At 48.9% G+C, this 23,460-nt stretch overlaps 1 protein-coding gene across 4 annotated transcripts in view; it reads left to right on the top strand.

Annotated features, from left to right (window-relative positions):
- Positions 1-23,460, top strand: part of Soxn (SRY-box transcription factor soxNeuro) — a 401,703-nt gene that overhangs the window by 360,452 nt on the left and 17,791 nt on the right. For 2 of the 4 annotated variants that reach the window (XR_013493715.1, XR_013493714.1), the window contains exon 3: positions 15,603-15,729. The exons of the other annotated variants lie outside the window; for them this stretch is intronic. The gene's annotated coding sequence lies outside the window, so the exon portion shown is untranslated. The remainder of the gene's footprint in view (positions 1-15,602; positions 15,730-23,460) is intronic. 4 annotated transcript variants of the gene reach the window in all.

Genomic DNA, 23,460 nt, shown 5'->3' with positions numbered 1-23,460 from the left:
TCTCGTATTTGAATAAGCATTGAAAAACTTAGAGATTATGTGAATACTTAAAAATTAATGTACAATCTTATACAATTATATGCGCACCAAACACAAACTAAAACCACTGCTCAAGGATAACATAAACAGCAACAAAATCAAGGACCTATTAAAATTTCTGAGAGATACAGGCTTAATAAACAAAATATAAGGTCTATTTAAATAGAAGGTCGCTAATAGCCTTGCAGCTGATGCGACATAAAACCTCTAAGAAAAAAAAAAAATGTACAATCTTATCCATGCCTGACACTCATTATAAACTGCAGATTCTGTACACTTATAATTAACCCTCTTAGTGCCCGGTGAAAAAGCCAAATTTCACGGTTTTGCTAGGGTTTGGAAAAAGGCTCGTAAAAGCCAAACGAGAAGCAATATTTACATAATTCAAAAAGCAGTATATTAAGGACGAAATTGAGAATGAAACAGTGACGCCAATTCTTCTATATTCATTGGAAATCGCATAAATAACAAAGGTATAAGTATAAGGCAATTTTCACCAATGCAACGCTAAAAGGGCACTAAAAGGGTTAAAATAGATTGGTGAAACAGTGGAGAGGTTAAATTAAATTTATAATTATAGCAGGATTATTATAGAGGATTCTAGCAGAGTTAGAATTAAAGCAATTGCAGTGATTAAACCGTGACCGTCATGCGAAATAATTACAGTCGCACGTAATGAAAACTTTAATCAATGATACAAATAAACGATACGCTAAAATATGCGTCTATCGACGATTAATTGAATCTGCACGATTTTTAGATTGTTAATAGAGAAAACATCGCTATTTGCAACGAAAACAGGTCGGTTAGCGATCGCGATTTTTGTTTCGCTGGATGTCGAAAGAGTAGTTCCCTGTCCCACGGCACGAAATAAATATTTGCCAGTGATATAGGAAACACGCTCGGTCTCGTTAAAGTCGCTAATTGCTTCGCGTGCACCGCCGTGGGAACGGAATATTTCTATCGTTGGCGATCTCCGCGATGCGCGCGCGAAACATTCCGGCGTCGCGAACTAGGCGAGCAAGCCCCGGAAACGCGGGAATAATTCGCGGCGCTGGAGCAGCTGTTCGCTGATCGAAATCGCCGCGGATCCCGCAACTACGGCCATCGGAAGCTAGTCGCGACATCAATTCCGCCGTGTGACGTCGGCCGACGAACGTCTTCTTCTCGTTTGCCGCGTGTTTCGTCAACTCGCGTAGATGGAAGGCTCAGAAACTCGGTAGAATATTTGACAAGAATTTAATCAATTAATTGCTGAGAGAACTGACTTTTAAAAGATTTGAAAAAATATTTTCTGCCTTGTCGATGATATTATTAACCCTTTGACTACTGTTGGCGCCTATTGGCGTCCGACACATGTTGGCTTCCCGGTACCGTAGGCGCCAATAGGCGTCCAGATCGCCTGTTTCGGCCGATTATTATTAAATTTGAATAATCATATATTGTGTAATATTTATGTTATATATTGTAAAAGAAGCTGAAAATTATTGTTCACCTCAAGTAATATTGGTTTAATGTAATAGAATTCAATATTTTGAATATTTTAATAGACCTCCTCAGAAATGCATGTCTAACGAAAGACTACGGCCGTGCCAAAGTCTGCCGTAGCCAAAGGGTTAATAATGGAGAAGTGTTAAGCGAATGAAATCGTCTTGCGATTAACCCCTTGCACTATAACGAGTCGGACTCGTGATAAATATTCAATGCTAGATCTAATAAATATGAATATTATTAATTTCTTCCAAATCGAAATTAAATTGAATTTTTCCATTATCAAAGTCTAAAAACGAAAGGAAATAAAGACAGTATAAGAAATAAAAATGATCCAGTCCCACCAAGGAAAATACTAAGGACAAATTAGTGTTAATAAACGCAGCGTGAAAGAAATTGTAGTGTAAGCGATTAAGATCACTCTGCGTCCGAGACGACAGTCACACTTTGAAGTGTACAAGGTGTCAAAGGAAACGCGTGGAAACGCATTGTGAGAGGCGTCGGGGAAAACGGACGGGTTTTCCGGAAACGCTGACGAGCCGGGATTTTCAGCGTTTATTCCAGAAATATCGACGGCCGGGAAAGACGAGAGATTCGCCGGAATGCAAAGCGGTGCGGATTGCGGCGTCCAGTGACGCGGCGTGCAACACGAGGCGTGGACGCAGAATGCGGCGGCAGCGCACGTGCAGGCGGTCGCGCGACGCGAACGGGTGACGTTTCGCGAAACGAAAGCTTCCTGGAACCGATCCGTAAGGGGATATTCGCTAGGCGACCGTCGAGAAATTTGTTCCGCGTCTCTGTGCCACACGGCTGACACAATGTAAAGAGAATTTTCAGGCACGGCCGCGCGCAGCTCGGGCTTAGCCGATCCCCGCTGAAACTCTCTTTCCGCCGCAAATTTCTCATCGAACAACTAGTAGTTCTTTAGCAACTAGTAGTTCTTTAGCAACTAGTAGTTCTTTAGTAACTAGCACTTCTTGACATTTAACATTGGAACTGACGAACCAGTTAAAACAATTGGTCTCTGATTCTATTATATTCAATGAAATTATGAAATCCTGCGAGACGTATAAAGTAAGAATTACAGAGAGTGTAAAGACGATTTTTATATTTATTTGTTAATTTTTTTCCAGAGGTGTTTTGGAACTTTCCTCAAAAAGCAGAAGTCAGACACTTCTATTCTCCCTCAGACTTTTTAACCCCTTGCACTATTATAACGAATCAGGCTCGTGATACAGGTTCCATGCAAGATCTACTAAATTAATAAATTATCAACTTCTTCCACAACGAAATAAAAATAAATTCTTCTGTTATCAAAGCTTAGAAATAGAAGTATATAAAGACAATAAAAGGAAGAAAAATGTTCAGGTCCTTTCTTCAAATTATTAAGGATAAATAAGAGCCGATCACCGCAGCGTGAAAGCAATCGTAGTGCAAGGGGTTGCTGAATTGAATGTCTGGAGGACTGAACAAAATTTGCTTCTCCCGTTATCGAAGGCATCCGCTATCTCCACGACCAAAGGAATTAACAAAAGACCGGCGCCACGAAATTCACAGATTCGCGCGGATCCGTCGAAGATCGGGCGAGGACCGCGTTCGCCGGACCGTGTTTCTGGGCCGAGATCCTCTCCGGCTCGTTTCGGGAAAGGTTCGTCGCTGCAGAACCGCAAACCGGGATAAATCGATCGTGCAGAAATTGGATCGGCCGTCCACCGAAATTTCGTCGCTTTCTCCGGCGAGGCACGGCACGCGATGCTGCACGGGGTCCCGCGCGGCGGACACGCACACAACCCAGGGCCCCGGTGGAACGAAACACGGGGAGGGGGGACACGCACACACGAGGGGCCGGGGCCAGCTCCGAGAAATCGTAACTTGGCGTGTTTATCACCGGCAGGCCATGCACAGCCGGCGGCGTTAGCGCGAGGAACGACTTCTTGCGTGGCGCGCGTTAAAATCATATGGGACTTTTTTAAAAGCCCGCGGCCACAGGGACCTCCCGCCCGGCTTCTCTTGCCCCCTCCCCCTCCTCTTCGTCGACTATTCTCTTCTACCCACCAACACCACCACCACCACCACCACCCACGTCATCGCGAGTATTCGCAGAAAATCCTGTCACGGTGCTAACCCGCCCGCCCCGCTCCGCCGCGTTAATTAACCCGTTCGACGAAGCTACGTGCTGTTTCCACCCGTCCTCGAACTGCTCCGCGATTTTCCACTTGGTCGACCGTTTGTTCGTCGTTCCCGATTTATTCTTTGGCATCTCGGCGCGGGGCGAGCGGCGTTTATAGTATTGATATGCATTTGTTTCGTGATTTTTGCAACGATAGAATTTACAGTGCTTTTTTCGGTGATTCGAGATTCGAGGTGACAGGAAAAGGGGATTTGGCGACTACACCTGCTGGCAATTCGTCGCAATCCTCCCGCATTCAACCACCTTAGTTCTTCTTACGACTCACCACCTAATTTATCTCGTTTTACTTTATCTTGAATATTTACCTTACTTACCTCGAACATTTTCCTTACTTACCTCGAACATTTTCCTTACCTACCTTGAACATTTTCCTTACTTACCTCGAACATTTTCCTTACTTACCTTGAACATTTTCCTTACTTACCTCGAACATTTTCTAATTTATCCACACCGAAGCGAAGCTATTGATCTCGCCGCGCATAAAAGACTCGCGCACAAGAGTCCTGTACATTCTCGCATGAACAATCTCCTCTGCAGGGGTAGTTTCCAGTCAGCAATTCAAAATCTCCGTGGCCCATCGGCCTCCCCCTCTAGATTCGTCTGGTGGAAGCTCTAGCGTATTTTTCAAGCAAAGAGTCTCGCGCATTTTCGTCAGAGTATCGAGGAGAGACTGACCGAACGGTCGGGGGTGGTTCGGTCGAGTAGAGAAAAAGAGAGAAAGAGAGAGAGAGAGAGAGAGGAGCGTCGATCGAAGTCGCAGGAAATGTTCCTAGAAATTCGGCGGAGAGGCCAAGGACGAGCAGAGCGTAGTAAGGACTCTCTCCCTCTCTCTCCTGTCTCGTCCTTCTCCACCTTCCACGCTCGTATCCTCAAGGAGGGCCAAGAGTTCGCGGTGGGGCCGTTCATCAGCGGCAACTTGTCACGCCGCTGGGCATCGGACATAAATTCCACTCCGTAATGTGACAGGTCCTCGCTCCTACCCCCGGAGAAAACCATCCTACGGCACTGCGCTACCATCCAACGGGTGTCCCGGAATTTTTTCCGTCCGCCACGCTGACGAAACAATCCTCGGAACCGCGAGGTTCGCCTGAACCTCCGGACCTGTCTCTCGGACTTTTCCACCAATAACCAAGTCTTGGGTGTCGAGACAAATTTTCTTCGTCTAAAATCGGAATTCCAGTCTTTCTAGTATTATTAGGATTTCTCACAGGATCCATTGATTGTCCAGTTTTTGAAGAGATCGCGCCGGATTTCGCAAGGGTCGGCAGGATATAATTGTTCCGGGGTGGGGTGGAGGGAGGGTGGGGGGAGGGTTGAGCAATGGTTGCCGAATGGCAGAGGTCGGCCCCGAAGCCAGAAACGATACCTTGTAGACGGATAATGTCGTCGGCGGAGTTTCCAGCAGGAAAGATAGATCAGAGAGACCGACCGGGTAGCTCGTTGTGGCGTTTCCTCCTTTCCGCCGGAACTCGATAGCAATCGAATAGCCACTGCAGTGTCCGGCGGGGCACACAGACACGAGCGCGCGCGCCTTCCATTTCGATATAAATCAGTCCGGGAAACGCTGCTGGAACACGCTCCTTTCTCGCTCGTTTTCGCGCTAAACCTTCCACGGCGCTTCTTAATAACTCGCGTCAACCGCTTGGCCATCGATATCCGCTCGAGGAAACTTCCGGTTATCCGGCTCGGCCGCGATACCAGGGTTCCTCGAAACTTCGCAAGACTGCCATTCTTCGCGCTGTTCTTTCACCCTCGCTGTGTTTCATTTATTTCCAATATATTACTATTTGTCGCGTTACAAAATTAGAATAAAAACTGATAGACTGCAGAGTTTTTATTTTTTTACAAATTTATGCTACCACGTTTATACTTTGAAATTTCATCTAACGATTTTAAAGAAAATTGTATAATATTCGCGAGTCAGTGATAATTATAGTAATCTCGGATTGATTAATTTTTTAAATATATTTCGTAAATTTCCATCGGAATTTGCGTTCGCTGGCAGCCATTTCAAAATATCAGCCGCTTCGAATGATTGCCCGTTTCGATGGGCTCGAGTAAGAGGTACGGGGTCTTTCAAAGGAGGTAATTCAAAAATAGTACACAGGATGTTCAAACAGACGCGGCCACGACCATGGACGTCCGGCTGACAAAAGTTAGAAGAAACCGACAGATGTTCGTTCGAGAGAAAAAACGGAAGTCGCGATCGAGCGCGGCGTAAGCTGGTTCTCGATTTGGCCGCAGGTCCGCGTTAGTAATTGGATGTTTCGGGAATAGATCGGGCTGTGGAAGAAAAGCGAGCCGCGCGGCGGCGAGGTGGAGCGGACACGTGGTCGGGCAGGAAGAGGATCCGGAGGGGATGAGGGATGCATAGAACTCCGGTAGCGCCGGTACCAGGTCGCAAAAGCGACTTAATGTCCCCATTTGTCCTGCGGCTCTCCGGAGGCGATTCATCCTCGCCCTTTGTGCGTCCGCAGGACACGCCGTCCCATATAAGCGTCACACCGTATCACCTACGCCCCGTTCCGGGAGCGGCCTTTCGTCCTGGAAACTGTAACTCGGAAGAAATTAACCGACTGGACGCGCCGCGATTTTTCCCAGGTCGCCAGATTTATTTGTACGCGTAACAGAACGTTCACGGGTCCTGTGGTATACCCGTAAACCCTTGCACTATAACAACGAGTCAGACTCCGGACGAACATTTCGTAAACAATTTATTAAACATAACTTCCAATCGTTTCTATTTTTTAAATTGAAACAAAATTTCTTCTATCGTCAAAGTTTGGGAATTTGAGTAAATGAAGACGATAAAAAAATAAAAATCCTCTCGTTCCATCGAGGAAATTATTAAGGATGAAAAGATACTAATCAACGCTGTTTTGAAGGAGGTCGTACTGCAAGGGATTAACTAAAAAATTATTTAATTAAGTAAAAAAATTATAAAAAAGAATTTATTTAAATTTCTCACGATTTTTATAATTACGGAATAATAAATGTGAAACAAATTATCTAAGATCTTCTAAGATCTCCTAGAATAATTTTCATTCACTACCGATACTTAGAGAATATTTAATAGTGGCCCACTTCCCTGTCAAGCGAACTATAGAATATTAAAACAGGAATTCTTAAAAACATAGTCGGAAAATCGTGGAAACGAAGAAGAAGGTTCTTATCCCATGCAGGAAACGTCCTCGGGAATACTGTCTCGGGTCTGGGAATATTTCTCGAAACTCCGCGGACAATTGAAAACGTCGACCGGCCCAAAGAACACGGAACAATTTCAATGGCGACGTAATTACATTATTTGTTCGCTCGCGAGCCTGCACCTGTCGCTTTAATGGCGACAGTGGACGTGTCTATTATGCGTGTCTATTCCGGGGCCGCGCGGCGAGGCGAACACGCGAATCGCTCGTCAAAAGGATTAGGTCACTAATCTGCCGTTAAGACTCGATGCTCATTAGCCGGGGAGACAAATCATGAAGAGAGCCCCGGCGCGGTGGTTCCGAGGGCCCGTTAGGCACCGCGCCAACCTGTCGACACTCGGTAATCGTCTTTAAGCTAACCCCCTGAATAACTTTATCGTCCTTTCGGTCCCTCGGTCCCGGGGCCCTATCACCGGGCCAGGTCCAACTGGTGCCAAAGACGCGTTCTATCTAGCGATCGCCTGGAACAAGCGCAGCACCAAATTAGCGTAAACAGATTTAGATCGGAAGATCGCGTCGCTACGTCGAACAAACGAAGAAGAGAGATGTCCGTCGATCCCTGTAAATCCTAATTGGTCCCGTTCGAGTGCCTGGTTCGTCGTTCTGAAACAAGTTCCCCGAGGTTTTAACTCCTGAACGAGATCGTGTCGGAGGGCGCGAAAGGATCGAGAGATCCTCTCGATCGAAAGTGAAGCCGGAGTCCCTCGGCCGCAACCAGGGCGACGAAAGCGAACGGTACGTATTAATCTCCTCCGTTACAATGCACCGAGGTCCGATCTCGCCTCATTCTTCTTCGGCTAGCTCCTCATCGCTCTCCGAACCGAGCCGTGACCAATCCGGAATAAATATTGCCGATTATTAACAGCGGACGAACGGACGGAGGTGAGACGCGGAGCAGGCGAGACGGTACGTGTCTTCGTGAGATGGTTGAGACGTTAAGTGGGCCCATTAGCTACGTTCCTAGGTGGACCGTGCCCCGATGATGGCATTCCTTCGCGCTCCACGATCCCTTCTTCCTCCCCACCCACCCCCCTCCCCTTTGCCCGATGGGTTTCTCTCACGCTGCCACGTGTACCTGCCTCGAGGAATCCGCGTTGATTCTTTCGACAAATTTATTACTCGGACAACTGTACCTCGTTCCGCGGAACCGTCCGCGACTGCTTGTACTTCCATCGAGAACCTATGGAGCACTGGAGCCGGTTGCTATGGGGTGGACAATTACTCTGCGACTTTATACCGTTCTCGATTATGATTATCTTTATATTTATCGAATAAGGAATTTATTTATTTTCTGATAAAAAATAAGATTTGTCTGTTCCCGTCGTGCTTTGAGGTTACAGCGCGGTTACAAGATGGTATAAGCCATCTTATAGAGAATACTTGGAGCATTCCTTATGCTTCAGTAAAGGATCTATTCAAACATAGAGCTCAAAATCTCTTCGAGCTTCAAAATGACAATGAGATAAAATTCCTGCTAATTTTTTAATTTATCTCCACACCCTAATCATACCGTGGCGCCTCCAACCAGGTAGAAAAATTGCTAATCTCTTCGAGGGTCTGCTGTTAATCCTTCCAACAAAAGTCGACCCTGTTAAATTAAACATAGCGGAGGCTGTTCGATCTGCGATGCAGTCGGTAAAACGAATACCGTCGATCAAAGGCACCGTCAAGTCCCCGATTTCCGCAACAAAATATTCGCCGGCGGAATCGCGGCGCGGATCGATGCGTGGGATCCGCCAGACAGACCGTCGTTGGACGATTAATTACCCGATCGCTAATCACAGTCGAACAGGGTCGCGTCCGCATAGGCGAAGCCCTATTCATCGTCGCGATCGATCATTCATAAACCCCCGGTCCGTCAGGCCGCGTGGGGTGTCAAAGGGATAAAGTCGTCATCGTGGATCAACCGGCGAGGAATTCGCTGACTCGTGGCCCCGGAGGTCACCGCCGCGGCTCGCCAAGGTGACATCTTCATCGTTCCGCTCCCACCTCCGTTCCGGCTGCGAGTCCCAAAGAAGAAGACGAAGATGAACCCCTCTCCCTTGGCCGCCCTTCGCGCCGAAGGAATGACTATGCCGACACGTCTCTCTCTCTCTCGGGACTGGCGCTGTATATGCCGGGGCCCTTGGCTCTTCGGGGTCTCCTTTGTCGGCCGATCACGGGACACCTGGACACCGGGCCGCGGTTATCTGCCTCCACTCCGGCCCCGTTCGAGGTCATCGAAAGGGTATCCGAGATCTTGAGCCGAGCGGAGACTCCGGGGGAGGAGGAGGAGGAGGAGGAGGCAGACCACGGGCCAGTTAACACCGCGGTGTCACTCTTTGCTGGACGTGTTTGGCCGATGCTTTAGGGCCAGTTAACACCGATGGCGGCGCTTCTGTGATGTCCGCCCGTTGCTCTTATCGATCCCCTCCGAGCGCGCCCGCTGCCAAACTGTCTCGAAATTCGCCGATAGATCGGCATCGTAGCGACGCCTGGAACTGGTTACGAGCTCCGCTGGTCTAGGCTCTAGAGTGCACGCTGATACGATCGTGGGTTAATGCCGCGATTAGACTAAAGAACTCGTCTACGAGGCTGTCTATAAGATCACGACCTAATCTTCGAGATAACTGATACTTTGCTCCTTCTACGATCCGGCTTTATATGCGTACCTTTTTACTCTCTCCCCAATCTTCGGATTCGAGATACAATTTTCTAATAAATTGCCGTTAACCCCTTGCACTATAACAACGAGTCGGACTCGTGGCGAAGATTTAATGCAAGCTCTACTAAATATGAATATTATTAATTTGTTCTACATCGAAGTGAAAATAAATTCTTCTGTTATCAAAGTATAGAATGAAGGTGAATAAAGACAGTGCAGGAAACGAAAGTTGTCTGGTCCTATTAGGAAAATTATTAAGTACGAGTAAGTGCTAATCGTCGCAGCATGAAAGGAGCGGTAGTGCAAAGGGTTAATTTTATAATACGATTTATTACACGTAAAGATGCAACTCTAATAGCTTGGGTCACGTAGAACGATCACAGAAAAGGGGAAACCAGGACACCGTGAATGGAATTTAAATCTCTTACTTAGGCTCGGCCAGAGCTCGCAGTCGAAAAAATTGGGTTCAGGCGAAAACTGTTTCGAATTCGTTGCCGTGGCACTCGACAGTTGAACAAGGAGGCGTGCGAGCGGAGGTCAGGCCGGCAGGGGCGGGCAGAAATGAAAATCGCGGCTCGGAAACGATCCCGGACGAGGATCGCCGCTCGCGTACCGTGTGCACGTGCACGCGTCTGCTTATTTTCGGGGCTCCTCGGCAGATTAAATTTACACATAGTAGCGCCGTGAAACAATGCCCGGGACCGTTTGCACGCTCCTGCAAATATTTGAGTGGCGGTGTTTGCCTTCTATTCGCGGTAGCCAAGGGCTCGAGCCTCTCCGTGTGTACACCGATCTCCCCCCCTCAGCGCCGCGCACTCTTCCTGATCGATGTTTGCCCCGGCCACTTCGCTTTAATTGCTCGCGAATCGCGGCGTAATGACTGCCGAACGAGCTGGGGCGGCGTGTCGAGACGCTCCGCGTGTGTCCGCCCTACGCCCCCGCCGATTCGAATCCAATCCGCGTCTGTTCGGCCCTTAAAAACTTATGGATCCTCGTCTTTGGACGATCTTTGTGCCTGAGGGACGACGTTGAGGGCAGTGACCGAGGATGTTACAAGTGAAGGAGTTTACAGATTTTTGGTAGTCCTGCAATTATGTGATGATTATTAGTAAGTAAGGATTTGGAGGTGTTGAGTGGCAAGTAAAAAACTGCGAGCTAGTTTTATACTTGAACTTGGTCGAACTTAGGATTTGAATATAGTAAAATCTACTACCTGATCATAGGCGCAGTATATGAATCTAGAATTGCAAGTTCAATATAAATCTGAAACATGGACCTATTGCACGGTACACGAATTTAAAACCTAAACCTGAATCCATAATTCAAAAATAAATCATGAACCTGTAAAACTAAAAACTGGGAACAATCTTAGAATTTGAACACGAACCTGGAAAATGTAAACTCAATGTTCGTCGTACGAGGAAGGGACAGTTGTCAGAGCCGTGTTCGCATCTTCGACGGCGCTGTTTAAAAAGCTAGTAGATCCGCGACACAGTGGATTTATACGTGGAACGGCGACGAAAGGTAAAAAGGGACGTGGACCCGGTAGGATGGAGGACGTACCGGACAGAAGCGAGAACGGGAAAGGGTAAAAAGTCGCGACGAGTGGGATTAGCTGAAAATAGAGGAGAAATGATGGATCGATAGCGATAAAAACGCGGCGACGAGTAACGTGGTCAGTTATTAATGTAGCCCCGACGATGTCACGGCCGATCGAGAGATCGACGGAGGTCGGGACCGAGGGTGGAGGGAAAACCGGAGTAAAAACGTGGCTGGCAGAGCGGTTTGGAGATGAGGTCGCTCGCCGGAAGTTCCGTCGCACCGGAATTCATAAAAACTAGCGGCGCGGACCAACGTTCGCGGACGTTTCTCTCTCTCACTCTCTCTCTCTCTCTCTCTCTTCTCTTTCTCTCTCTCCCCCGGGAGACTGGGGGTTGGGGTAGCACGGTGAAAAGCGTCACCAAAAAGCAGGAGGAACACCACGGAGGCGAGGAAACGTTGGTCGTCGACGATCCTCCGCTTCCAGGACCAGGATTTCATTTTAGAGTCCCGGAAAAAGCTAATTTTTGCTCGGCTGCGACAGAACCTGGATCGGAATTTTTGCTTCCGACAAAATTTCATTCTTTCCGCGAAACCTACTGTGAAAGGGGACGCTCGCTCTCTCTCTCTCTCTCTCTCTCGAGCGCCAGTCTTCGGTCCTCTAATTTCCTTTGCGCTCCCGATACAATGCAATCCGTGGCCCCTCACCCCGCCTACCCGTCGTCGGCCGCGGCCGGCCGGGAATCGCGCGCGGCAGATTTTCTTACAGAGTTTCCAACGGGGTTCTTTTCTTTTTCCGCCAACAGGCTAGATTTTTTACCCGGGAGAATCTCACCGCGATGGAAGCTCTCGATTTAGTCGCCGGTGGCTGCCCTCCATCCGGCTCGCTCGAGGGGAGATGTAAATTTCTCGCGATCGATCGGTCGTCGTCTCGTCAGGGTCAGAGGCGCGCGCGAGAGAGAGAGAGAGAGAGAGAGAGAGAGACCCGACCGCCGGCCGGGCCAGTAAATAAAAGTCCAGAGTTAATTTTTTTCGAACAATGGACCGGACTGTTGTGGTCGCCGGAGGAGGGTAGACACCCCCCCACAAGCGCGCGCTCTTTTTTTTTTTTTTTTTTTTACATCGGACGGTCCCACCCAACTGGACGCAATCCCGTGTCCCCGTGTAAATCGAAAGCTAATGGGATTCGGAGACCAATCTACTACGGGAAAAGTCGTCGGGAAACCCTGCTCTCGCCGCGAATCACCCTACCACGCGAAATCGATGATCCCGTCGATCCTCCGAGATCCATTTTTTTCAATTTTCGCCCCAAATCTACCTTCGAGTTTCTAACATCTTTAAAATAAAAGAACAAAGCTATTATAAATTCAGCTATTGCGTGGTTAGCTAATTCCTTTAACATTAAAAAATAGTACAAGTAACGCAGCTTAAAAAAATACATAGCGTTGAATAAGCTGCCTGAATACTGTCTATCAGGGAGTATAGCAACAGTAGAATATCAAAAACTGGACACCATGATCACGTTGATTCGGTGGCCAGGTCACCAGGCTATAACGAGAGAAGTTTCGTTCAGGGTCAATGTATCGATTCCGTTTCGCGGAAGCGGTTCGAGATTCGAGTGCCGATCCGGCAAATTGGCGCGCGCGAGAATCCTGGGAGGAGTTCGAGCCGGCTCTAATTAACGCGTTCGCGTAATCAAAGACGGGGAAAAACGAATAAGATCCCAGAGGCCGGGCCGAAAACGTCGGTGAAGTGGCGGCGGCGCGCGCGCGCGCGCGGCAGCGGCGGCGGAGGCCGACGTCATCAAGACGCGCAGCGTTGCCAAGGATCCCGTAATTAGGGGAAGCTGATTTTTCATTTGTCGGGTATCATTGAGGTTCTGCTCATTAGCCGTCGACGTCGAGCGGCGGCGGCGTCGGCAGCGGCGTCGGCGTCGACGGCGTCGGTGCGCGCCGCCGTGCTCTCGCGCCAGCCGAGCATCCGCGGCTGGTGGATGCCTCTGGTTGGCTAGCCTTGCCCCGGTCTGGTTGGTCTCTGGGCTGGCTGATAAAGGCGCATCCTCCTCTCTTCCGCTCTCCTTTTCCCTCGTCTTCTCAGACTACCGTCTCGTCTCTTGCTTTTATCTCCTCCCTCCCGCGACCTCCTCCTCCTCCTCCTCCTCCTCCTCCTCCTCCACCTCCACCTCCTACTTCTCCTCATCCGCGCCTCATCCTTCTTCGTCTCTCCCGATTCTCTTTCCGGCACGAGCCCGGAGTCGCTTCGATTTCTCCGCGTTCGATCCCACCTCGAAACACTGTCCGATTCCGGCGGCTAACGATTCTCTACACCTGCGGCATCGACGTCTTCGTGCACGCGAAACGCTAACGAAGACGTACACACCTCCGCTCGCGCGTGTACACGCTTCCTTGATTAACCCTTTCAGCGCCGAACAACGATATATCGCCGTTGGCTATACCACAGAAAACGCTATTTTCTTGATATTTTAAACGGACAACAGTCTCGCTTCTTGATTTACGTTCCGTTCTGAATTCTTTAACCCTTTCGGTACGAGCACTATGTCCGCATCGACACTCTCGCTGTACGAGGCCCCGCGCCGAAAATTGCCGCCGCACACGACGAGTCCTCCTTTATAAGGAAATATTTCCTAAGCGTTCAAGAAAAACTGTGCTTAATAAAACGACATTTTTGAACAAAAGTGTTGCTTGTAACTTGAGAGGTATTCAGAGGTACTTATATAAAATATTAAGATTTATTTATATAAAATTCTGTTATTTATACCGGTCGTCGCACGTGTGCCGGATATATCCGGCGCTCGTCCAGAGCGGTCGTCGCGTGGACGCCGGATATATCCGGCACTCGTACCGAAAGCGTTAATTGCCAGATTCTTCAGCGATTATTTCTCTTGCAACTCTGCTCGGATATAGTATTAATCGATACGTTGAATCATATATAATTCGACGATTTAAATCGAATTGTTTAAACCCGTAACACGCTCGTGCAAGGTTCGAACAATCGCCGATCAATCGCGCGAACGTCGATTAATACGAGTCCGTGGAAAAACGTCACGACTCCGCGATCCGCCAGCATAAAGGATCAAGGATCGAGATGGCTCGGTTCTCGCGGCGCTTTCACCGACAAGGAAACTCGACGGAGAACGTGAGAGCTAATAAATTAGCGGCGACGCGACGACGACGCGGCTGTCATTCCCGAATCAATCCCGTCGGATAGTAGTTTCGGGCGCGTGGGCGTGAAACGATCCGCGCGCGGGCGGCGGCGGCGGCGTTAAGTAACGAAGCCGGCTCATTACTTCTTCTCGCGTGACGTCCGCGCGCCCCGCTCTCCGCTCCGCGCGCCCGCGCGCCCGCGCGCCGGGGACGAGTAAATGAAAGGCGACGAGAGGAGAAAAGGAGTTTCTGCCGTGGCTCGCTCTCGTCTCGTTACGGCCATCCGTCATTTTCACGCCTCGACGAAGATCTATAACAAGAGGCTCTCTCGAACGGGGCCCTCTCTCCCCCCCCCCCCCCCCCCCCGCCTTCCCCCCGTAGCCTGCGCTCGAGGAATTCTCGAAACCTAAGCGGCGCGACGCTTGAAAATTCGTCCGCGCTCGATCGTTACCTTATCCAATGAATTTCTTCCTGTTGGTAGTGATCGTGACGCTTGATACACGGTGTTCAGGTAAGACGGGGGACTCTGCTGTCCTCGGTTGCTCGGCAGTTGGCAATGAACGTTGTCGTTTTTATCCATTTTCTTTCCCGAGCCTTTGAGGCATTGTTAAAAATTGCTTTGTCGTACTTCAAAATAAGTTTAATGGTATATCGCAGGTATTTCATTTCACACGTGATCTATAAGGTGCTCTATAAAATAGAAATACTACGGGTCAGATGAAACTGTTCTATATTTCGAGTTGACGCTATGTGCACCGGAAGCCTGTTAATTAAATTATTATAATCCTTTTTTTTTCATTTGATAATCAAAGTATCGGATGAAAAGCATAGTTAACCTTTTAGATACTACGCGTCACTATAGTGGCTTTCGCGAATGGCTCGTGCTTCACTCAATTGTTCTATTATTTATTAAAGCAAACAATTAAAGTGAAAGTGTGTTTATACGATATATTAAGAAAAGAATATATGTTATTAGTACTATATATAGATATCCGGAAAAAATATATATTAAGAGAGAATCGTAATTTAGTTACGAAAAACTTTATTTGCGCAAAATCCTGCCGTATCTAAAAGGTTAACGTTCGAATGGTACAATAGTTGTTCGGTTATTTGATCATTGATCTGCACGGTGAATGATTTTGCCAGCTGCGGATGCCGCCGATGGCAGCCCGATCCCGACGCAAGGAACCTCGGCGTTCCGAATCGTAGATTAAGGAACCATGTTTTTTATTGATACCACTAATCCGACACCAGATATCAGTCTCACGGTCACGCTGACTATCCGAAAGGATTCGACTGATCGCTCAGACGTGTCGTGGTGTGTGTTTCAGGGACTGGAACGCGACGGGCAACGTGCGCGTACAAGAGTCCTGGCCGACGTGAGCGTCCTTCGGCACGGCGAACTCGAACCTCTTCAGCACCGAAGGATCAGGCTCCTTGATTGTGTCGCGCCTGACGGTGAGTCCTTTCTCTTCTTCACGCGGCGGGGGCCGAGGTGAGTCGGGCCGGGCCGGGCCGGGCCGGGCCGCGGGGCCGCCTAGATCGACCGAACCCGGTTCCCTCGGCTCGATCGGGATTTATATTTCGTAATCGAGCGAGACGGGATCGACGAGCCTTCGTCCTCGCTACGCGATCCACCCGATAATTAATAGCACATTGTCTCGGCCGCCACATTGTGCTGCGCCGGATTCTTCGGCAATTATACAATAATTATACGGGGCTGCGGATTCTAGGACCTTGTCTTATCGCGGACTGAATCGGCGATTCGTTAGACCTTAAGATTCGTTCTCGATTCGTGGCACAGCCTCGGTTGTACTAACGCGAACGGGTAATTATCGGGCGAGTCGTGGATTAACGCCGAATATAGCAACGCGAATCGCTCCTGACCGGTTTCACGTATTTTTGATCTTAAAATTGTTGGTTAGACTAACTTACTTACAGGAAATTATTGAATATGCTTTACAGTAAATTATTGAATATGCTGTACAGTAAATTATTGAATATGCTTTACAGTAAATTATTGAATATGCTTTACAGTAAATTATTGAATATGCTTTACAGTAAATTACTGAATATGCTTTACAGTAAATTATTGAATATGCTTATAGTACATTATTGAATATGCTTTACAGTAAATTATTTTTCGAATCTGTTTCGTGGATCCCACGGTTCGTCTTCGATCATGCTACTCACGTCGGAGATTTGTACAACCGAGGTTCGACTCGCGCAATTCCCGCCGCCATAATTGCCCTATCGTTACGTATCCTCTTAAATTAAACGCAGACCTTGCGGTTTCTTTCGCTTTGGCATTTCGCGCGAATAGACTCGAGTCAGTTTTATGCAAGTCGCTGTTCAAAACGATAATCCGCTCGCGGCGGTATCTTCCTCGGTGTTTCGCAACGCGACGCGCGTCGGTTAATAAACTATTGCAAGAACCATCGCCGAAAGAGAGAAATCAATTTAACTCGCGCGCGGAAAGAAGCGGGCAGAAACGAGGCAGCGGCTTTACAGACCGCGGTCGCCGGGAAGCTAATTTAATAATCCGGGATTAGAGCGGCGAGAGCGACGAGTTCGTTCGTCACCGATATTGGACCGATCGACGCGATGTTTATAGTTCGCGTCAACCGCAGGCCGCGCCATTAGCGAAAGTTAATTAGAAATCGGAGGTGGTCGACGGGCACGGAGGAAACGCGCTGTAGCAGTTCGATTAGATTCGTGTCGCGTAATTGGATCGTCGGGGACCGACGACTTCCCCACCGACGCGGAATTCCAACGCGATCGACCGGGGTTTGTTTCTAAACGTTTCGGTTTCTCTTATTTTTCCTTTTTTCCTTTTTCCTTTTTCCGCCCTCCACCCTTTCCCGGGAGGGGAGGGGAGGGGAGGGGGGCAAGTTAGAGCGATCGAGAAAGCAATTACACGCGAGTTAATTGATTCGTGGTAGCAATCCCGAAACCGGGCCCCTCCTCGCACCGTGACACACCGGTCGCGATCACGGAAGGGGGGGAGGGAGGGGGGCGGGGGGGACCGGTCGAAGATCCGATCGATACGGGGATCTTTCTCTCTCTCTGCACGACCGATTCCTCGGCACGGATTGAAACCGTCGATCGTCCGTTTTGCCCCAGTTTCGGCCGACAGCACGATCTCCGCGCGCCGGCTGTTCCGCTCGGACAGGCTCGACGATCGATAGGCCCGATCGGTCAGCCCAAATCAGCGGACTTCGTACTTTGTCGCTCTCCGGCCTTTGATTCGTCGCAAACATCGGCCGGGGAAAAGAGCGTTCGATTCTTCGGTTCAGCTGCGACAAAATTCTTCTTTCGGACGACCCGTTCGTTTTGTTTGATTTTATCCTTCGCTCGTCTTCTCTAACGTTCTCCTTTCTTCGGCCTTTCGCTTCTAACAATTTTTACGAAATACTGGGCCAAGATTCCTGGATCAATTTCATCAATCGATGCACGTAAATGCTTGCGAAAATGTTTTCGAATTTTCTCGGCCAATTTGCCAACGATTCTGACGTTTCATTGGCATAAGCTTGAATTATTCCGAGTTCTCAACATTCAGGAGAATACGCCGATCGTTGTCAGACAGAGTAATAACTCTAATAGAACAAGATTCCTTAGTTTGAAAAATCGGAGGACGAAACTGTTTCTCCGGGAAGTTCAGTGGAACGCGTCGACCATTGTCAGACAACAATACGGGCTATGAGATCGTTGCTCGGACCGAATTAAAAACTGAAATATCAGAACGCATTGTGGCGACGCTCGTGCACGATAGGGTAGGAGGTGTCATCCCGGATTTTTTCGAAAGGGAAAGCTCGGAGGGTGGGTCGAGAATGCGCCTCGTCATTCCTCGTATCCCCCGTTGGATACCGCAGGAACCTTGGAACGAGCCTGCCGAGGCTTCGAGCATAGAAGACAGCTATGAAATTGCTGGCGGAGTCGCTCCACCCGTTTCCATCCCTTCGTCCACCGAAATATCGCGCGGTGCCTGACAGAAAAATTCTTAACGGAATACCCGCGAAATTGGCAATACTTGCCAATCAGTTCCTCGGCTCGGAGATCCAATTTGATGTAACCATTGTTTCTCAAATTTCTTTACGGGTGAAACCGTAGAAAAATCATGGTGATTGAAGCAGAAAATTAGGTCCCATAAAATAACCACAGTTTATGTGGTGATTGAAAATTGCTAGTTATGAAAATTGTTGAGAGGTTGAAAAATTATTATGATACATAGATAGGAAACTTTCTAGCATAAATATTAAAATATGCGATATTTATTAATGAGATGGATAGCTCTAAATAATTTTACTCGATGATAGGAACTGTTTTAACCCTTTAACTACTGTTGACGCCTATTGGCGTTCGACATGTCTTGGCTTCTTGATACTATAGGCTCCGATAGACGTCCAGAAGAAATTTCGTCTGTTTCGCCCGATTATTATTAAATATTGTGAAAAATCTTAAAATTAATGTTCACTTCAAGTAATATTGGTTCAACGTAATAAAATCCAGTATTTTGAATATTTGAATATACTTCCTCAGAAGTATATTAATCAGTGGACGTCGCGAGTGAATTCGTACCGTACCGGTGCCGGTATGGTATATCTGCCGTAGCCAAAGGGTTAACAGACCTCCCTCTGTTCAAGGGGTTGAAATTTCTGATAGAAGAATTCCTGGCAAAATCGAAACTCTTCGATGCCAATAATAATTGCATTTCGAGACGTCCAAAATGTATTGTTTCGACAACCAGACGGTCTCGAAGGGGTTGACACCTCCGTTTCCCAGTTTAAAAGGGCATCGAGTAAAAGGCAATCCCCGGCCGGAAAACAGGCGAACAAAGAACCCCGCGGCTTCCGTAATCGATTTACACGGGCCGGATCGAAGGGGGCCGGCCGTTTCGCGGCGTCGATTTTCCTCGGTCGCGGATTTCCGCTGATTCATGGAAACAACGAGTTTCTCCCGAGGGGGGGACGAGCGAAAAGTGGGCGGTTTGGTTCGCCGAGATTAACACGTCGGTGATGACGCGTCTCTATCCGGCGAGGTGTCTCGCTCCTCGGCTCCGTAATCTACCGAGTATACAGGACTAATGGGTTATTTCAGGTAATTAGCCGGAGGCCCTGTTTCTTGGTCGCTACGGCAAAAACCGGAACCAACGCGGCAGCCGCCGGGGTCCCGGCGCTGCCCCGCGATTTCGCGGACGCCCGTCGCACACCTCTATTTGCGTGCACCGTTGCGATTTCTTCACGCACGCCCCCCCGTCCACCGTCGTCGGACGCCTGCACGCCTCTGCGTCGCCGTTAATTGGATCCCGGGACGGCCGGTAAACCAACCGTAATTGTTCCGCGATGACAGCTTGTTCGGCTCTGCCCAATCTGCCGGGAAATCACCGGCAACGCGATATCGCCGTCTTCCTCGTTATCCACTTCGAACTCGACGACCAATTCTTATTCGCTGCTATCTAGGCGCCGATTTATAAGTACTCTGAGTCAGTCGGGCGAAAATATCGCCAATTGCTATCCCAATAATTTCGTTGGAATTTATCAAATCAGACGACTCCTTTCGTTCAATCTTCACGTTACAAAGTCTATTTTCTTGATTCACCTATAATTCTGCAATCAATTCTCTTCCTTATAAGGAATCTGTCTGATACTATCGCAAATCTTTGACTTCCAACAATGTTCCCATTTATTATCTCAATTCTCCGATCAACGTTGATCAAATCGAACGTCTCAATCGTCTCAATTCTGCTATGATCGCCTAGTGTACGTTCCCCGAATACCGTTCGATATTCGTAGCTCGGCTCGCGCCATTCTTTCGGCCGTCCCGAGCTCATCGAATTAGATCGGCGCTCTCCGGATCCTCGGAACAAGTCGCCACGAGCGACAGCCAATTAATTAGGGCCGTCGCTAGCGAGTCACAATCTCGCAAACGTTCGAGCCCGCGTCGGGTTATCGCGGGCCCGCGTGACAATGGCGGATCGTTTATCGACAGAGGCGATCGTGATCCACGGTGAACGGGGCACTGTGTAATCGGCCGATTAAGCGCGAACGCGGGGCCCCGGGGCCCCGTGAATTTGGCAATTACCGGGCAGTGCTAATGACGAGCGACCCGACGCGCGAGCCGTAAAAAGGTGTCGGGTGTGCCGGTCTCTCTCTCTCTCTCTCTCTCTCTCTCTCTCTCTCCCTCTCTCTCTCTCTCTCTCTATCTATCTATCTCTTTCTCTCTCTCTATCTCTCTCTCTCTCGGAGCCCCTGCGCGCCTTCGAGAAACTCGGCTCTGCCGAGTCACGCCGTGTAACGAACTTCGACTCGCCTTCTACCCGACGCCCGGCTTCTTCTCCCTTTTATCGAACGCGATGCCAAATCCCCGGCGCTGACCGTTTCCCTGTCACAGGATGAGGCGTCATTAACGACGCCCCGATACTCCACCCTTGACGCCTCCCCGTGCCGGCCGCAGCGCCTTGATTCTTTAATTCACGGCTGAGTGTTATTCCGTTTCTGACGAAAAAGGGCCCGTTTCTTGCGCGATCCCGGTCGGCCGGAGCCTCTAATCACGATTTCTTCGGCTGAAAGCGAACCTGCGATCTTCTGGCGCCGTAACTGGATCGCGGTTTGGCAAAATGTAAGCCGATTAACGATTACAAATCGTTGGTTGTTGTTCCTAACTTATAACTGATTTATACAGCGAGGTAGAACCACATCGAATAGTAATATTAATTAGATTATTTGTTATAAAACTTCAGCTTTGGTGTGGGGTCTTTAATTGCTTGATTAACGCTTCGACGGCCACGCCAACGTCGTCAAATGATTTAGGATCTCGTGGCAGGTATCCAGATGCTTGTTTTAGAATTGTTCTGGGTTGTTAGGCTCGGATTATGTTCCCGATGCTTTTAGTATCTCTGACTGAGTTTGAAGAACTGCTCAGCGTTGATCTTTAATTTAGGTTTGTGTCAGTCTCTTGCAAATGGTCACGGAGGTCTCCTGTTTTGTATCGAAGATGGATGCTCGAAGTGTGATTTAGAAAATATTAGAAGCCATATCTGTGGTTCTCGTCGCGGAGAATATTCAGAATTCGCTCCTTCCTCCAGAAAAATGCGACATCGTAATTGGACGAATCCAGTCTGCATCTCCTGTCAGAAAAATTCTACTCCCCGGCATCGCCTGTTTTCGAGTCGCGGTCACATAGGCGAGCTCGTCTAGACGAAAACCGAAGGAAGGAATGACCGGTCCAGATCGAAGCGCGTCTTATGCACCGTTGAATCCCTCCCGTAGCTGAATATTTGCTTCATTTGCCGGTGAATCGGTTTTAATTCGTCCGTTTTTTTCCTCGATCCCGTGGAAAATTGGAAACGGTTCCGATTGAGAGTAAAGGGGGGAGGGGAGAGGGCAGGGCAGCGAGGATTTATCGACGAGCGATTAGAGACGAGTGGCGAAAACGGTGGTAGCGGGATCCGCTAGGAGAGGAAGAGGCCTGGGAAGGGCGGAGAGAGAGAGAGAGAGAGAGAGAGCCCGAAGGTGGCTGGTTCGTTAATTACTGATTTTCCTCGGTCCGCGTCACTTTTTAATTGACGCCAGAAATTGAACCGGAGAGCCAGAGTCTCTCCGCTCGACGGCTGAGCGGGCCGTTCCCGCCGAGTCATCCTTCGTCCCTCCTCCTCCACCTCCTCGCGTCCTTCTTGACCGAATCATCTTCTGCCGAGTGTATCTTATCCTCCGGTTGAATTCCGAGCTACTCCGAAAAAATCCTATCTCTCCCTCTCCTGGAAATTTAGTCTGAGAAATCAGGAACGTTTTCGGGAGCAGCGATCACGGATTTCAGGGTCTCGCGGTACGGTAACGTAGTTCTCGATACTTTCGTATGTAAACTGTATGGGGGAATTATTAACCCTTCCATCAGCAAAGTTATTGATTTCTTCCATAACCGGATTGTCTAAGATTTTTTTATGGAATTATGAGTCAAATAAAAATAGAGTTGTATATCAGAGCATCTTACGGAGAAAAAAGATATTTCGAAGAAAATTTGCAAGAGTGCAGCCGATTATTGTTGCAAGGGTTAAATATGGCGCCAGACACCGATCCTCTGTCGAAACTATCTCCAATGCTCAAACTCGAGAGCCTCGCCGGTAAGAGGAAGAGGGATCTCTATTTTCCAAGGAAAATCCTGTAACGAAATCGGTCCAAGGTTGTCCGCGGAACTGCGTGGAAACGGGCCGGGGCACGTTTTCCGCTCTCCGGACAGGTGTTTCAGCCGCGTGTCCCCGGGCTGTCAGTTCCCTGGTTAGCGGAGACACTGCCGATGACACGGATCTTTGTCTCTGCGAGTCCTCCCGCGTCCGCCTTTTCCACCCCGCCCGCGCCGGCCTTCCGAGGAGCGGAGCGTAAAAACCGCAGGAAAAGGGGGGGGGGGTGGTTCTCTCTACCTGTTCTGTACCGGCGGTGAAGTCCGTCCGTGTCTCTGCCCGATGGGAACGGTTCGTTGGCTCCATCCTCGTCGTGTCTCCGTCAGCTAGATCCTCCGGCCGTGGGCCACGGGCCTGTCACCGGCAGCCGCGCTCCTCACCCTCGTAAAAATAATTAGAGGGGCCGGGCCGAGGCGGGGACGACGAGGTTCGTCCGGGTCTCCTCTCGATATTCCGGGGCCTCGATCGCTCGCCATTGTGCCAATCGGATCGGCTGATAAGCTCCCGAGAGGGGTTTCATAAAAATTCATTTGTCACGCGCCTTCGGAGATGACGCGCGCGCGACCGTCTTCCGATTGATTCCGCTACCCTCGTTTCAGCCGCCATTCAACCCCTTTTCGCGGCGTCTTAAAGTCCGCGGGGAAAGCGGGGAAATTTATATCGAGCTGTTAGGGACGATCGTTTCAGCGACCGTCTGTCGGCGAAAATCGCTTCTTTGTGCTGACCTCTTGGTCATCCTTTACGGAGGATGGAGCAGTAATTAATCCTGTAAATTCTTTAATTATCGAAAGGGTAGGCAAATGCCAATTTCTTCTTTGATTGCGCGAGGATCATAGTTAGTTCTTCTTAGTTAGTTATTTAGTTAAAATGATTCTCACCTACTCACTTAAAGGGGTGGTTTACTACCGCGAACGAAAATATAGAATCACCCTGGTTCCCTTCCGAATAGGTACGCCAATCGTTCGATAATTCGAAAAAAATACAGGGAATACCAGTTGTCGAAAAGTCAGGTC

The sequence above is a fragment of the Augochlora pura genome, chromosome 3 (genome assembly GCF_028453695.1).
Source record: "Augochlora pura isolate Apur16 chromosome 3, APUR_v2.2.1, whole genome shotgun sequence".
Classification (NCBI taxonomy): domain Eukaryota; kingdom Metazoa; phylum Arthropoda; class Insecta; order Hymenoptera; family Halictidae; genus Augochlora; species Augochlora pura.
This window is presented reverse-complemented; position numbering and strand designations above follow the sequence as displayed.